This window comes from Aquarana catesbeiana, linkage group LG10, assembly GCF_042186555.1.
Source record: "Aquarana catesbeiana isolate 2022-GZ linkage group LG10, ASM4218655v1, whole genome shotgun sequence".
NCBI lineage: Eukaryota > Metazoa > Chordata > Amphibia > Anura > Ranidae > Aquarana > Aquarana catesbeiana.
This window is the reverse complement of record NC_133333.1, coordinates 23,173,274-23,191,290: the sequence shown is the minus strand read 5'-3', so window position 1 is coordinate 23,191,290 and position 18,017 is coordinate 23,173,274. Positions and strand designations below refer to the sequence as shown.

General features: G+C 42.6%; 1 protein-coding gene across 1 annotated transcript in view; it reads left to right on the top strand.

Annotated features, from left to right (window-relative positions):
- The window catches only part of LOC141110450 (uncharacterized), a 50,048-nt gene extending 36,001 nt beyond the window's left edge, over positions 1 to 14,047 (top strand). The window contains exons 10-11 of the transcript XR_012236295.1: positions 6,471 to 6,578; positions 13,689 to 14,047. The gene's annotated coding sequence lies outside the window, so the exon portion shown is untranslated. The remainder of the gene's footprint in view (positions 1 to 6,470; positions 6,579 to 13,688) is intronic.
- Positions 14,048 to 18,017: the final 3,970 nt, after the last annotated feature.

The following is an 18,017-nucleotide window of genomic DNA, read 5'->3' as shown; positions in this document are numbered from 1 at the left end:
GGCAGAGGATCTTTCAACTAATACTAAATCCTGTGGCAGAGGATCATTCATCTATTACTAAATCCTGTGACAGAGGATTGTTCAATCATTTTGTTCTTCTCAAGTGTGTGGCAGAGACTTTTCGTCCATGCGCCATTCCGGCAGCTAGGTCAGTGAGAGAGGCCTATTCGGGTGGGCAAGATCTGGTGACTGAAGGGGTGTTTGTCTTCAGGATCTCAAATTCCTCAGTGATCTGCATAAGGTATCTGAACCCTCCTTCAACTCCTCTTCTACCTCTTTACTGCTACTTCTTTAAAAGTTTTACAATAAAGCATTGGAAACAGAACTAAGTGACTGGTGCATACATTGGTGGGTGTAAGGCCTAATACAGACTCTAAGTTCTGTATCTGGTGAAAATACAGCTAAGGGGGTAACGGCAAAGACCCAAATTAAATCAGCCGCTCCTTCGGGGGTAAACGCTACACTTGCAATGTGGATTTTTGAGTTTTGTCCCTTGGCAGAGTCTTTGTTTCAGCTTATGCTGCTGACTTTTTATCTAGGGAAATTTATCAGCCATTTCCACAAGGTTGGAGCCCTTTCAAATTGGGCTTCTATATCAGTTTAAATGAGGGACACACTTATGTTTAAATACTCTAGATGGCAGGATAATACCATACAAATATGTCAAAAGGTCAGGCTATTGTTAATTCGTATTGGTTTCTATACAGAAGTGAGCCTGATTTTGCACTCTCGGGCTTTAGTAAATAAATCCCATGCTGTATAAAACAGCAGTATCTAAATAGAAGCTGTAGATATATTAAAGGACAGCAAAACTAGTCTTGTGCAAACTCTCCTTGATTTAACAAGGGCATGTTGAGAGATGTTACCACAAGTAAACCGAAAGAAAAGATATCTGAACTTTGTTGTGTCTGAAAATCACAAGTCTTGCTATATATTATAGGTGTGCACCCCAAAGCTCAAATACATATGCATGTGTATATGTACTGATGGTGTCAGTAGGGCAGTGGACAGTGTCAGTAGTTTTATTTTATTTTTAAATAAATAATTTTATTTTGTAACATTTTTTTGAGGAAGAAATATCAGTGGTCTAAACAGGGGGGAATATGCACCACACAAGGCGATTAGGGTGTGCCCAGGCACACCTGGCACACCCTGTGCGCACGCCTATGCTATATATGTTGTGTGTATATGTAAATGTGTGTATATATACATATGTATATATATATAGATATATATATTGGGGACGGAAAGTATTCAGACCCCCTTAAATTTTTCACTCTTTGTTATATTGCAGCCATTTGCTAAAATCATTTAAGTTCTTTTTTTCCTCATTAATGTACACACAGCACCCCATATTGACAGAAAAACACAGAATTGTTGACATTTTTGCAGATTTATTAAAAAAGAAGCTGAAATATCACATGGTCCTAAGAATTCAGACCCTTTGCTCAGTATTTAGTAGAAGCCCCTTTTGATCTAATACAGCCATAAGTCTTTTTGGGAAAGATGCAACAAGTATTTCACACCTGGATTTGGGGATCCTCTGCCATTCCTCCTTGCAGATCCTCTCCAGTTCTGTCAGGTTGGATGGTAAACGTTGGTGGACAGCCATTTTTAGGTCTCTCCAGAGATGTTCAATTGGGTTTAAGTCAGGACTCTGGCTGGGCCATTCAAGAACAGTCACAGAGTTGTTGTGAAGCCACTCCTTCGTTATTTTAGCTGTGTGCTTAGGGTCATTGTCTTGTTGGAAGGTAAACCTTCGGCCCAGTCTGAGGTCCTGAGCACTCTGGAGAAGGTTTTCGTCCAGGATATCCCTGTTCTTGGCCGCATTCATCTTTCCCTAAATTGCAACCAGTCATCCTGTCCCTGCAGCTGAAAAACACCTCCACAGCATGATGCTGCCACCACAATGCTTCACTGTTGGGACTGTATTGGACAGGTGATGAGCAGTGCCTGGTTTTCTCCACACATATCGCTTAGAATTAAGGCCAAAAAGTTCTATCTTGATCTCATCAGATCAAAGAATCTTATTTCTCACCATCTTGGAGTCCTTCAGGTGTTTTTTAGCAAACTCCATGCGGGTTTTCATGTGTCTTGCACTGAGGAGAGGCTTCCGTCGGGCCACTCTGCCATAAAGCCCCGACTGGTGGAGGGCTGCAGTGATGGTTGACTTTCAACAACTTTCTCCCATCTCCCAACTGCATCTCTGGAGCTCAGCCACAGTGATCTTTGGGTTCTTCTTTACCTCTCTCACCAAGGCTCTTCTCCCCCGATAGCTCAGTTTGGCCGGACGGCCAGCTCTAGGAAGGGTTTTGGTCATCCCAAACGTCTTCCATTTAAGGATTATGGAGGCCACTGTGCTCTTAGGAACCTTAAGTGCAGCAGAATTTTTTTCGTAACCTTGGCCAGATCTGTGCCTTGCCACAATTCTGTCTCTGAGCTCTTCAGGTAGTTCCTTTGACCTCATAATTCTCATTTGCTTTGACATGCACTGTGAGCTGTAAGGACTTATATAGACAGGTGTGTGGCTTTCCTAATCAAGTCCAATCAGTATAATCAAACGCAGCTGGACTCAAATGAACGTGTAGAACCATCTCAAGGATAATCAGAAGAAATGGACAGCACCTGAGTTAAATATATGAGTGTCACAGCAAAGGGTCTGAATACTTAGGACCATGTGATATTTCAGTTTTTCTTTTTTAATAAATCTACAAAAATGTCAACAATTCTGTGTTTTTCTGTCAATATGGGGTGCTGTGTGTACATTAATGAGGAAAACAAAATTAACTTAAATGATTTTAGCAAATGGCTGCAATATAACAAAGAGTGAAAAATTTAAGGGGGTCTGAATACTTTAATTTCCCCACCAAGAATATATATATATATATATATATATATATATATATATATATATATATATATATATACAGTATCTCACAAAAGTGAGTACACCCCTCACATTTTTGTAAATATTTTATTCTATCTTTTCATGTGACAACACTGAAGAAATGACACTTTGCTACAATGTAAAGTAGTGAGTGTACAGCTTGTATAACAGTGTAAATTTGGTGTCCCCTCAAAATAACTCAACACACAGCCATTAATGTCTAAACCGCTGCAAACAAAAGTTAGTACACCCCTAAGTGAAAATGTCCAAATTGGGCCCAAAGTGTCAATATATTGTGTGGCCACCATTATCTTCTAGCACTGCCTTAACCCTCTTGGGCATGGAGTTCACCAGAGCTTCACAGGTTGCCACTGAAATGCACCTATGATAAAATTGATAGACCCTTAATTTCATTGTAAGTGGGCAAACTTACAAAATCTGCAGGGGATCAAATAATAATTTTACCCACTGTATGTTCAGACAGCTGCCTTCTGGTAGGCAGTTCAGAAGTCTTTCCTTCCACACCACCAAGTTACAAAATAATCTCTCTGTATGGCTTTGAAACTCGGGTGGGGCATCAAGATACATTAGATTATGGGTGGATATTTTTATGTTTTGTGTACATATTGTGTGATTTTTTTATATGTGGAAATTGTGTTTTCTATGCAATATTAGGAAGTTTTTATGTGTTGGGGCTACATCTATATTTCATAATATTTAAAATAAAAAACGTATTATGGAATTTGTTTACATTCATTACATAAGTAAAGACAATAAATATAAAAATGTACAGTATATTCCCAATATAATGCTGAAGATTAATAGTATCAGAAGCATAGGCGTGGGCACCTTCAGTATATATACACATGCACACACACGTATACGTATGTGTTGGAGCTTTGGGGTGAACACCTTAATGCAGTAGCCTGCGCATATCTATGATCAGAAGCAAACATCATTGATTGCTAAGCAGGTACAGCTGTGGCCAAAAGTTTTGAAAATGACAAATAATAATTTTCACAAAGTCTGCTGCTTCAATGTTTTTAGATCTTTTTGTCAGATGCTACTATGGTATACTGAAATATAATTACAAGCATTTCATAAGTGTCAAAGGCTTTTATTGACAATTACATTAAGTTTATGCAAAGAGTCAGTATTTGCAGTGTTGACCCTTCTTTTTCAAGACTTCTGCAATTCGCCCTGGCATGCTGCCAATCAACTACTGGGCCAGATCCTGACTGATGGCAGCCCATTCTTCTATCATCAATGCTTGGAATTTGTCAGAATTTGTGTTTTTTTATTTGTTTACCTGCCTCTTGAGGATTGACCACAAGTTGTCAATGGGTTTAAGGTCTGGGGAGTTTCCTGGCCATGGATCCAAAATGTTAATGTTGTGTTTCCAAAGCCACTTAGTTTTTACTTTTGCTTTATGGCAAGGTGCTCCGTCATGCTGGAAAAGGCATTGTTCATCACCAAACTGTTCTTGGATGGTTGGGAGAAGTTGATCTCAAGCCTGTTTTTGTACCATTCTTTATTCATGGCTGCAAAATTGTGAGTGAGCCCACACCCTTGGCTGAGAAGCAACCCCACACATGAATGGTCTCAGGATGCTTTACTCTTGGCATGACACAGGACTTATGGTAGCGCTGACCTTTTCTTCACCGTACAAGGTTTTTTTCCAGATGACCCAAACAATCGGAAAGGAGATTCATCAGAGATAATGACTTTACCCCAGTCCTCAGCAGTCCAATCCCTGTACCTTTTTCGGAATATCAGTCTGTCCCTGATGTTTTTCCTGGAGAGAAGTGGCTTCATTGCTGCCCTTTGAGCAAGTAGTGATAACATGTTGAGCACATGAGAGCATTTAAGTCACTGCCAAGGCCAACTACCAGCATCATGTGAGAAGTACAAAGCAAAATGAAGAACCATGAATGGGTAAAACTAATTAAATATAGCAGAGAACTGGTGAATTCACAAAGATACAAGTGGAAATGTTGAACATTAGGGCTTTGAGCCTCTCGCCCCTTCTGGAAATTACTGTTAGCATTACCAGACTGTTATTGGACAGAGAAAGCAACCCAATTAGGTTAGGAATTTGGTAAAGATTTAAAACATCCAACATCCATGGCATCCATTAATTCTGTACTTCTTCCACCTGACAAAGCTTTCGAGCTTGATAGTGAACAGGATTTCAAAGAACTGATCAGTAGCCTGGAGTTTTTTGGCCATTTGTATAGTTCAAAAATGTGTTGAATTGAGAAGTAGCTTTTCCTGAGGAAGTTACAGACTGACTGCAATGGCACACAGTAGTTATTTCTTATCACAGCGAAGTTCCTTCTCTAACATTGCCATATTCTCTTCCTTCGTTTGACTGCTGAATCTCTGTGAGTACCAATTTTATTGCTATTATTTTACTTAATATTCTTTCTATTAATTCTTGGTGAATGTAGAAAGTGCTATCATTTTTTTTTCCCCTGCAGTTCTTGGAAACCGTATTCTAGCTTCACACCATAGTATACCATAAAAACCTACATTTATGGTATATATCTGTGAAGGTTCTCATTTATTCTGGTTTGTGGTATATCTAATAGAAATTAGTCACATTCAGCTGGACTTGTTGAGGACCCTAAGTAGCTTCTCCAACCCACTTATTCAGTTCATTTGAAATACTGAAGAAGTGGCTTGCAGAAGCTAAAAATTGATTATAAATCTGTTTTCGTGGTATACTATGGTGTGAAGCTAAAGTAAAGTTTCCAAAACTCCAGCAAAAAAAAAAAGCGATAGCACCCCCTACATTTACCAAGGATTAGTAAAAAGAATATTACATGTGGTAGAGGCAATAGCACAAAACATTTGTTTTTAATGTAGATTCGGGTTGCTTGTCTACAAGGACTGTTATTGCTTTCTGCAATCACAAAGCAGAAACCAGTAGACTAATTATTTTTAACTGGTACAGTTAAGGTAGCCATAGAGGAGAGGACGTGGTTACAAGAGAGGTTACAAACATGGTCTGACCTACCACAGGAACCTTTGATGGTCAATGCAAAAGTAAGAACAAATACTTGACTGATTATTTATGGCTATAGAAAGGGAGAAGTGAATGTAAGCACCGATGTATTACAGATGATACGTTTAGGACCAGGACTATCTTTACATACTTACATTTGATTTGTAAACTTGATAATATTGTTGGCAAGAGTTGACACTATAGCTGTATGTGCTAAATGAAAAATTATCCTTTAAAAATGTAAAAGATCATTGGATGGATTATAGTATGCAATGCTGCACCTGGACCAGTTAAAGTCTATGTCCAGCCTAAATTTTTCTTTGTAGGTTAGGATAGAGTGGGGGAAGGGTTAGACCTCCTATCAGCTTCTTACTGCTGTCTGAGATTTCTTTACAGAGATTTCCAGTCAAAGAGGAAATTAGGGGAACTCTCCAACAGCAACACAGGCAGACATGATGAAGTTTGTAAATAACTTGCAACTACATTCTACTTTTTAAAGATTTTTGCCAATGTGTAAAGATGTTCCCCTTGTTTTGTAATCAACGAGTGACTAATTACGCTTTTACCTTTCTGTAGAGAAGTAAATATAAGTGAACACAAGAAAAGAAAGAGAAACAGAACTCTGAACAATGAAACCGGCGTCCTGTTACTTGTTAGGATGCATTTTCATATTTCTTCTTCAAGGTAATATAATTAGAATAGAATGAATGCTTTCTTATCAATTTCCAGCATATTTTATGGCTATGTTGTTTTTTTGTTTTTTTTTTGCTAAATTTTTTTGAATTTTCACATTGTACAGCAAAATGTAAAAAATATATAATACAATAAACAACATAAGTAAAGAAAAAAATGATAAGACTTTACTTTGTCATGTTAATTAGACAATAACCAACCATGTTGCCGTTTAATTTTTTTGTCTGAGCTTCTGGCAAAAAGTAAAAACCAAAGACCTTATGCATTGGTATATTATGAAGACTCAAAACTAATGCCGCATACACATGAGCGGACTTTACGGCAGACTTGGTCCGGTGGACCGGACTCCGTCGGACAATTCGATCCTGTGTGGGCTCCAGCGGACTTTTTTTTCCCAAAAGTCCGACGGACCTAGAAATAAAACATGTTTCAAATCTTTCCGACGCACTCGAGTCTGGTCGAAAAATCTGTATGCTAGTCCGACGGACTAAAACCGAGGCTAGAGCAGCTATTGGCTACTGGCTATCCATTTCCTTATTTTAGTCCGGTCGTACGTCATCACGTACAAATCCGTCGGACTTTGCTGTGATCATGTTTGGGCAAGTCCGTTCGCTAGGAAAGTCCGTCAAAAGTCCGTCGGATAGACCGTCGGACCAGTCTGGTCGAAAAGTCTGCTCGTGTGTATGCGGCATAAGGCCTGATTTACACCTAAGCATTTTTTTTTTTAGTTTTGCAGAAACACACTACAGTCCATTCAACATGATTTCCTATGGGTCATGTTCACATCTGTGCATTTTATGGACATGCACAGATGTGTTTTTGGTTTTTGGTTTCATACACTTCAATGGATCAAAAATGTATATTTAAAAATGCAAAATGCACCTGTAATATGCATTAACTGCAACCTGCATAGGTGTGGACCAGGCCTTATTTAACCAAAGAAAAAGAATTATAACCATGGTGGAAGCATGGATTAGTAGACATCTTTTTTGCTCAAAATATATAACTTTGCTAACAGTAGTAAAGACTTTTCCAGTGGATGTACTAAGGAAAATAAATCCAATAAACCAACATTGACATCTTCTGTCTTAAAGCAGAGTTCCGCTTAAAAAAATAAAAATAAAAGTCAGCAGCTACAAATACTGCAGACTTGTAATAATTGGACACTTACCTGTCCCAGGGTCTAGCGATGCGGGGGAACAAAGCCCCAATCGTCTCCCCCTCGGCTCGAGGGCACCGGCATTGTAACTGTGGACGCCCGGCTGTGGCTTCATAGTCGGGCACCCACTGCACATGCGCGAGCCGCGCCACATCACGTCACCTGTCACGAGTCCCAGATGTTTGCGTAGAGGGAGGGGGGAGAGCTGATCTCCTTTCCTGCGCTGAGGGAAGTGACGTCAAGAGCCCAGGTGCTGAAGGAGGCAGACTACGAGGGACCCCCTAGCAACAGGCATTAAGAGGTGAGTTAAAAAAAACATTTTCTCAAAAAAAAATTTTTTTAATTTTTTTATGCACATTAATGAATTTTTTTTTTTGTGTGCGGAACTCCACTTTAAGTAATAATACATTGTGGATTATAGCTGTGAAATCTAACCAATTGTATTGTTTTCGCATTCTCTTAAGGGGTAAGAACTGCAAGATGTGAGGGATGATTTTGTGAGATCTTTAATCTTTCCGGGCGGGTATACAAGTTTGCTTTAGTATACCATTCAGTATAAGGCTCGGGTCACGGTGATGCGACAAGCGCTCCGACTTTGGAGCACTTGTCGCATCAGAAGCTGGACCCTATTTAGTGAAATGGAACCGTTCTAATCGGTGGGACTTGAGTCGCTCCAACTTAGAAAAAGGTTCCTGCACTACTTTTGGTCCGACTTTAGTCCACTTTGCATTAACTTCTGTTAAAGAAGTCTCATGCAAGTTGTGCCGAAGTCAGACCGAGGTCCGACTTCAAAGTCGCGCAGTAGCTGCGTGACTTTGAAGGTGCAGCAGTCTGAACCCGGGCTCAAGAAATGATGTCGTTAATTGAGAAATTTCAGAGTTCAATAATGTAAATTCCATTAAAGGTTTATATCTGGTGAAAAAGCGTATTGTGGGGCTGAAGGCTTGAGTTATCGTGTCTTGCTTTTCAATATACATTATGGACTTCATCTCTTCTTTTACCAAAGTCACTTTAGGAATTATAGGTGATGTCAAAGACTTTAACTTCTTGCCGCCCGCGCGCTAATTGCCGGGAGGGCATCCATAGACTTCCTCCTGAGCATGCGCTGTCTGCGCGTCCCTGTGATCACTGAGTCTATGAGACTCAGCTGATCACAGATCAGATCCAATCCCGGCCCCTTACCACGTGATCAGCTGTCAGCCAATGAGAGCTGATCACATGATGTAAACAGAAGATCGATAATCGGTTTCTGTCAGAGGGACATCGGTCCCTCACGCAGAGAGCTGCAGCTGCCTCATCTGTGCCCACCAGTGCCACCTGCCAGTGCCACCTATCAGTACCCATCAGTGCCACCTACCAGTGCCCACTGTACCACCTACTAGTGCCCACAGTGCCACCTACATTTGTCCACTCTAGCCACCTATCAATGCCTACCAGTGCTGCCAATCAATGCCCATCAGTGCCTCATCATCAGTGCCACCGATCAGTGCTGCCTATCAGTGTCACCTATCAGAGCCTACCAGTGCCCATCAGTGCCACCCATTAGTGCCCATCAGTGCCACCTATCAGTACCCTTCAGTGTCACCTATCAATGCCCTTCAGTGCCACTCACCAGTGCCAACCATCAGTGCCCATCAGTGCCACTCCTCAGTGCCACCTATCAGTGCCCATCAGTGCCTCCTCACCAGTGTTTATAAGTGCCACCTTTCAGTGTCCATCAGTGCAGCCTCATCAGCTCACATCAATGAAGGAGAAAAATGACCTGTTTTTAAAAACTTTATAAAAAACTATGAAACGTTTTTTTATTTATTCAAAATTTTCGGTCTTTTGTTGTTTTTTTTTAGCAAAAAAATTAAAAACCCAGCAGTGATTAAATACCAAAAGAAATCTCAATTCGTGTAAAAAAAAAAGATAAAAATGTTATTTGGGTACAATGTTGCATGACCGCGCAATTTTCATTCAAAGAGTGACAGCGCTGAAAGCTGAAAATTGATCTGGGCAGGAAGGGGGTTTAAGTGCCCAGTAAGCAAGTGGTTAAAAATGGCTCTACGAGCTGTAATCAAGCATAAGGAGATCCAAGGAGGTACGGCTATGTTTTAATATTAGTTTATCTGCTGTTCTGAATCTTTATTTGTATTTTACTAAGTTTCTTCTTGAATAGGAAAATGTTATGGATTCCTTCATTTTTTTTTGTATTTGGACATAGCAGTGTCCTGTCAACCTAATTTCTCTAAAGCATTTCACTAGTGCCAGAGAGTTGTACCACGTAGAATTAACTGAGACCACATTTGTAGAGGTGAAGAAACAGCTTTGTTTTGGCTAATGAAAAGACTGACCTTGGGTTGATTTAAAGTGTTCGTAACCCTAAAAAAAAAAAAAAAAGGATCCTATTCCTTTACAGCATGTTATACAGTGCTTGTGCCATGTAATTTGTCTCTTTCTATCACCTAAAATACCAGGATGATCCTGCCTGGTTCTGCCCTCCCCCCTGTAAACTGACCACGGTGTATCATGGCTGCTGAGCCCTGACACTGGTCATTTTACGTGCCTCCATCATCCGCAGCTCTCCTCTGTCGTCCGCTGTCCTCTTCACCCCTCTGTCCCTGCCTGTCAGTTCCAATCTGCTCCCCAATCCTCCCCTCCTGCTGCTGTCATAACAGTGTCATGTTCCTACAGTCCACTCTGTTAGGTAAGAATATGTGCCCCACTGTAAATCCTGTAAATCCTTTATATAGCACTGTAAAAAGAACAAATGTAGTCAAAACATAGCCAAAGTTCAACGGGAACGGATAGTCAGCCAAGCCAGAAGTCAGGGATCAATGTAGTCAAACAGCAAGCAGGATCTGGATCCACAAGGGATGTCAGCAAAGCCAATCTTTAAACAGGAGCGCAGACATCTCTGTGATGTTGACCAAGGCAAAAGCAGAGATCTTCCGGACTGGACGGCTTAAGTAAGCAGAACTGACGAACAGGTTATCAGCAACAGCTGAGTAACTGTGGAGAGAGATAGGTGCTGGCAATTAGCCGACAGCTGAGAGGCCAGCTCAGAGAAGGAAGGGCTGAGCCCAGCCCTGACACTTCTTATGCCCCGTACACACGGTCGGATTTTCTGACAGAAAATGTGTGATAGGACCTTGTTGTCAGAAATTCCGACCGTGTGTGGGCTCCATCACACATTTTCCATCGGATTTTCCACACAAAGTTTGAGAGCAGGCTATAAAATTTTCCGACAACAAAATCCGTTGTCGGAATTTCCGATCATGTGTACACAAATCCGATGCACAAAGTGCCACGCATGCTCAGAATAAATAAAGAGATGAAAGCTATTGGCTACTGCCCCGTTTATAGTCCCGACGTACGTGTTTTACGTCACCGCGTTCAGAATGATCGGATTTTCCGACAACTTTGTGTGACCGTGTGTATGCAAGACAAGTTTGAGCCAACATCCGTCGAAAAAAATCCTAGGATTTTGTTGTCGGAATGTCCGATCAATGTCCGACCGTGTGTACGGGGCATTAGAGGTGGGCTGGACTGAAACCCGGAGCCCATGTGCTCCTCGGACTTATATACAGGAACCCAGCATTCCTTGGGGCACATCCCCTTCTAATTGGCCAGGGCTGTATCTGCATTCATGCTCTCATCTGCCAGGTTTTCTCTCACTGTCAAATATGCCTTTTTCCTATTGGATCAGTGGGAAACATCAAGACAGCATGACCCGCACCCAGAGCACCCTGAGCACACTGAGCAGACCTCACTAATCAATCACTGCTCTCTGTTAAGCAGACAGCACCTAAATTTGCCTGTCTGCATTTCTGTTAAGCAGAAAAGATGAAAACGATATATATATATATATACTCTCTAGCACCTACCTAGAAGGGTGCTACATTTATTTATAAAAAAACGATTTCTATCTTATTTCATAGCGCCTCCCGGCGCTCACGTGACCGCCCACCTCTCTCCTCCTGTAGCTGTCAGACTGGGAGAGGAGAGAGGCGATTGGTCACGTGAACGCCGGGAGGTGCTCTGAAATAAGGTAGAAATCAGATTTTTTTTTTAATAAAGGATATACAGGGGGGCACATATTGTTACCTAAGAGAGTGGATTGTGGGGACATGACAAGTGGCTTTACAACCACTTTAACCACTTCAGCCCCTGAAGATATACCCCCTTAATGACCAGGCCATTTTTTGCAATACAGCACTGCATTACTTTAACTGACAATTGCGCAGTCGAGCGACGCTGTACCCAAATAAAACTGATGTTCTTTTTTTTCACAAATAGAGCTTTTCTTTTGGTGATATTTGAACCCCTCTGTGGTTTTTATTTTTTTTTTGCTCTAAACAATTTTGAAAATATATATATATATTTTTTACTTTCTGCTATAATACATATCCAAAAATAAATAAATAAAAAAACAAATGTATTCAATATGTTATCCTATGTTTTTGGTGTGTGTCTTTTCTCTTTCTTTATTATTCCCCATTACAGGTAACCCAAACAAGCTCCTGAAGAAGCATTCAAATTTGCGAAACATGTAGAGCTATACTGAGCTTTATCAGTTTGAGGTCATTTAGTGGGAACGGAGGGGGTGTATCCCCTCCTTTTGTGTAGGGGTTATTCCCTGATCCGTTCTCATATATCTATGTGGTAACACACATTACCATTTCTCGCAATGTATTGCGTTTCTTTTTTAAAAAATGTTTATGTCTATGTTTTTTTACTTTTTTGTATAAATAAAAGTTTACATTGATTTTTTATGATTGGTGCCTACAAAGTCCATTTGTTTCGTTCTCCTGGGTATACTCCCCCTTTTTTAAAATGTATTCATCAGTCTATGCCATTATGCATTCTTCTACATATTTTTGGTAAAAAAAATCCCAATAAGCGTATATTGAATGGATTGCGCAAAAGTTATAGCGTCTACAAAATAGGGAATAGATTTATGGACTTTTAATTTGTTTTATTTTTTTTACTGGTAATGGCAGCGATCTGCGATTTTTTGGTGGGACTGCGACATTGCGGTGGACAAATCTGACTCTAAGAGACACTTTTTGGGGACCAGTGACACCAATACTGTGATCAGAGCTAAAAAAAATGCACCGATCACTGTATAAATGACACTGGCAGGGAAGGGGTTAACTACAGGGGCGATCAAAGGGTTAACTGTGTTCCCTCAGTGTGTTTTGTACTGTGTAGGGGAAGTGCTGACAGAACAACACAGAGATCGCTGTTCCTGATCACTAGGAACAGCAGATCTCCATGCTGTCCCCTGGCAGAATGGGGGTCCAGCTTGTTTACGTAGGCAGATCCCCGTCCTGCCTCTCTGAACTGCAATCGTGGGTGGCCGGCGAAAATCGGACCTGCCAAGCACGCGCATCGGCTCCTCCTCTGTGCAGCGGGCGCGCGCCCACACTATCTATTGCATGAAACGACATACAGGTACGTCTTCTCGCGCAATAGAGCCGCCCTGCCGCAGTATATATGTGGTGGGCGGTCAGAGTCAGTGATATGTACCGATCACTGAGTCTGTTCATTTGTAACTGTGGCATAATAAAGTGTTTACTATGCTTCCAATGAACAGATCAAATACCACCAAAAGAAAGCTCTATTTGTGGGAAAAAAAGGACGCCAATTTTGTTTGGGTACAGCGGCGCACAACCGCGCAATTGTCGGTTAAAGCGGTGCAGTGCCGAATCGCAAAAAATGCTCTGGTTATTGAGCAGCCAAATCGTCTGGGGTTGAAGTGGTTAATGATCTTGCTACAATATGGATTCAAAACAAGTACATTGCTACTTTCTCAAGAGGAACCTGTTTCATGAAGGAAAAAAAAAAAAACATGACCTGTAAGCATTGTTATTAGGCTTGGCTTCAATTCCTCGCCCTTATTATCTATGATACATTTTACACTGATGTGGAATTATCTCTGTTTTTGTTTTTCATAGAGGTGTCATCAGATGAGGACAGAAAGGAATGGTCCTTCTCATTTCCAGACTCCATTAAAGCACTGAAGAATTCTGATGTGACCATTCCCTGCACATTCACTGCTCCTATAGACCTCAGTGAGGTCAATTTGATTTGGTATAAGTATCAAAGTATAGGATACCCCCAGATCTTCAATAGTAAAGACCCCTCTCAGGTTATAGAAGAGTACAGAGGATGGACAAGTCTTCTGGCTGAAGGAACAAACAGCTGCTCACTGAGAATCAAGGATGTGAAAGAAACAGAACAGTTTTATCCAGGAATAAGTGAAAAGACAAATTCATACAAGCTTAATAAGAGCCAGAGTGTCCAGGTCAAAGTCACAGGTAATGTTGTTAAAAAAAATAGTTACAGGGCTTTTTTTCAGGGGGAACTCAGCTCCACCACCTCTGGCTCAGACCCTCTGCTCCCTGCTCACCACAATCACTTGTATACACAAAAGTCCGGTTTCTGTGTTTACAAGTGGCAGCTCTGCACTCTGTGTGTAATGCAATCCTTGTATTTATTGACCTTTAAGACCCTCCTACTGTTCCTGAAATTTGACTGACCACACCCACTATTTGATGTGATTTGGAGGGTGTGTGTGGGGGGAGGGGTTGGGGGGGTCGTGGTTGAGTTCCAGCACCTATTGTTTGAGAAAAAAGCCATGGTTAAAGTATAACTGAAGGAAAAGGTTTTTTTTTGTGACAAGCTGGTGCACAGCAGTGAAGGTAAAGAGGAATTTTATCTCATGATTTGGAGATACTGTCTTTTCTCTCGGTGCACTTCTGTCTTCTTTTATTTAGGGACTTTGGTGAACTTTATAGGCATATATAATTCCAATGTTCGAATTGCTGACACTATCACGTCAATATATTTTGTATTGATAATTTTTATAAAAGTCCAACACTTTTTTAGGTGTATTTGTGTTATATATTATTTTTTTGTGTTGGTAATAGTGAGTGCAGCTGTTTTGATTATATTGTGATATTTGTGCACTAATTTTAGTGTAGGATTTTCTCATTTTATTACTTGTCTTTTCAAAATTGCTCCTTAGGAATTCTAGGTTCAGTGACAGTTCTGAGGTTGAATTTCATCTCTAAATAAGTATGACAATTGGGGGGACAGTTGGGAGCTACGGGGCTTATCTTCTAAATCTGTTTCAATGCAATTCAATTGGTTCAGTTTTTCTTCGTTAATGTTCTATTTACCTCCTTCTTTATATATTTTTATTTTAGAAATACAGGATGTCATGCACAGGAACCCTTTTATCCAATGAAAATGAGGGGAGTGTATTGGACTTATACAATAGCACCAACATCCTGCATTATTACAGAAAGTATTTGTTATTGTATGATAGACTTTCATGGTGCTGAAGTTACATGTAATCAAAGGTTTTATCAAAAGGGATTAACCCAGTAATGTTTATTGCTATACCGTTAAAAATTAGATATATAAATATCCATACCACATAGGTGTGAATATTTGCAGGCCCGGATTGGCCATAGGGCAAACCGGGCACTTGCCCGGTGGGCCTCGGCTGCCTGGGCCACCAGGCTGCAAGTCCTTGCGGGTCACAGGGCTCTTTGAGCCCGCGCCGCTAATGCAGCCTCTCTGCGGCCGCCCGGCTGCCAGTTAAACTCCATCAGCGCTGGGGGGATGTAAACATAGAGGGGGGTGGAGCTAGAGCTTTCTGCGGCTGCCTGTATAGGTCAGCCGTCAGTGCCAGGCGGCGTGACTGTGAAGGGGGAGGAGCCAGAGCAGACACCTGCTGCTGCTAACAACTTGAAGCCGATAACAGAAAACGTGAGTGCAGCCCCGTGCTCTCTGCCACCCCCTTGTAACCTGGATAGGAGGATTGGTGGGTGCGGCTGCATATAGAACGATCATTCTCTCCATCTTCCTCCTGCAGTATCAGAATGCCTGCGAGAGGTAGAGGAGAAGCAGGAGACTGCAGGAGGAAGATGGAGAGAATGATTGTTCTATATGCAGCCGCCCCCACCGCTTCTCCTATCCTGCTTATTTCTGCTGCCCCCCCCTGGGCTCTCCACACCACCCATACTCTTTGCCTCCTCATGCTCTTTGCCACCCCCCCAGTGCTCTCCACCTCCCCAATGCTCTCTGCCGCCCTCCCTGTGCTCTCCTTCTCCCCCCTGCTCTCTGCCGCCCTCCCTGTGCTCTCCTTCTCCCCCCATGCTCTCCGCCGCCCTCCCTGTGCTCTCCATCTCCCCCCATGCTCTCCGCCACCCTCCCTGTGCTCTCCATCTCCCCCCATGCTCTCTGCCACCCTCCCTGTGCTCTCCATCTCCCCCCATGCTCTCCGCCGCCCTCCTTGTGCTCTCCATCTTCCCCCATGCTCTCCGCCATCATCCCTGTGCTCTCCATCTCCCCCCATGCTCTCTGCCACCTTCCCTGTGCTCTCCATCTCCCCCCATGTTCTCTGCCACCCTCCCTGTGCTCTCCACCTCCCCCCATGCTCTCCGCTGCCCTCCCCGTGCTCTCCACCTCCCCCATGTGCTCTTCACATCCCGCCATTCTCTCCACCTTCCCCCCATGCTCTCTGCCGCCCTCCCTGTGCTCGCCACCCCTCATGCACTCTCCAAATCCCCCCATGCTCTCCTCCGCCTTCCCTGTGCTCTCCATCTCCCCCCATGCTCTCTGCCACCCTCCCTGTGCTCTCCACCTACCCGCATGCTCTCCGCTGCCCTCACTGTGCTCTCCACCTCCCCCATGCTCTCCACCAGCCTCCCTGTGCTCTCCACCTCCCCCCTGTGCTCTCCACCTCCCCCAAAGCTCTCCATCTCCCCCCATGCTCTCTGCCGCCCTCCCTGTGCTCTACATCTCCCCCCATGCTCTCCGCTGCCCTCCCTGTGTTCGCCATCTCCCCCCATGCTCTCTGCAGCCCTCCCTGTGCTCTTCACACCCCCCCCATGCTCTCCACCAGCCCCCTGTGCTCTCCATCTCCCCCCATGCTCTCTGCCACCCTCTCTGTGCTCTCCACCTCCCCCTGCTCTCCACCAGCCCCCCTGTGCTCTCCACCTCCCCCCATGTTCTCTTTACATTCCCCCCATGCTCTCCACCAGCCCCCCCTGTGCTCTCTACCTTCCCCCCATGCTCTCCACCAGCCCCCCCTGTGCTTTCCACCTTCCCCCCATGCTCTCTGCTGCCCTTCCTGTGCTCTCCACCTCCCCCCGTGCTCTCAACCTCCCTCCATGCTCTCCACTGCCCCTTGTGCTCTTCTCTTCCTCCCTGTGCTCTCGCCCCACCCCATGTTCTCAAGGTTCTTCTCTGTGCTCTCCATCCCACCATGCTCTTTTCTGGTCCCACCTCACCCCCCCCCCCCCCACACCTCTGCTGGGTTCCCCCCTCCCCTCTCTCAGGGAATCTGTCAGGGTTGAGAGTGGGGAAGGGGCCGGTTAACATGTCATGGGCTGCTCAATCCAAAATGCCTGGGCCTATTTTTTGTCCCAGTCCGGGCCTGGATATTTGTATAGCTAATTTTTAATTGTATATCAATAAAAGTTATTGGGTAAATCCCCTTTAATAGAACTTTTGACTACGTGTTCCTTCAGCATCCCAAAAGTCCATTATATAATGACAAATACATAATTTATACAATGAGCTTCTCAGATTTTATAGTATCTCCATGGCCTTCCATTCATAGGCAGGCAATTTGTAGTAGACTGAGATTGGAAGTTTGCTCACGTTTTGATGGAATATATATATATATATATATATATATATATATATATATATATATATATATATATATATAAAAAAGTCCAAGAGGTTGCTGCACTTAAAAACTTCTTTGCTTTATTTCACAATATCTTCAGGAGAGATTTACAAAGCAAGTATTATCCTTTCAAGCAATATCAAAGGCAACAAATGCCTACACAGTTTCAGACATGAGTAGATTCAGATATGGATGGATGGATGGATTACATTTCGGGCTAGTCAGCTTACCCCCTTCCTGAGATCCATTGAAGCACAATGAAGCACTGACTAGCCCGAAACGTAATCCATCCATCCATCCATATCTGAATCTACTCATGTCTGAAACTGTGTAGGCATTTGTTGCCTTTGATATTGCTTGAAAGGATTATACTTGCTTTGTAAATCTCTCCTGAAGATATTGTGAAATAAAGCAAAGAAGTTTTTAAGTGCAGCAACCTCTTGGACTTTTTTCTATATACAAGGTGGGAACACCTGATTGCTGGCACTAAACTGTAAGCAGAGTGCGGTTCTCCTCTACAAGTGAATATATATATATATATATATATATATATATATATATATATATATATATATAT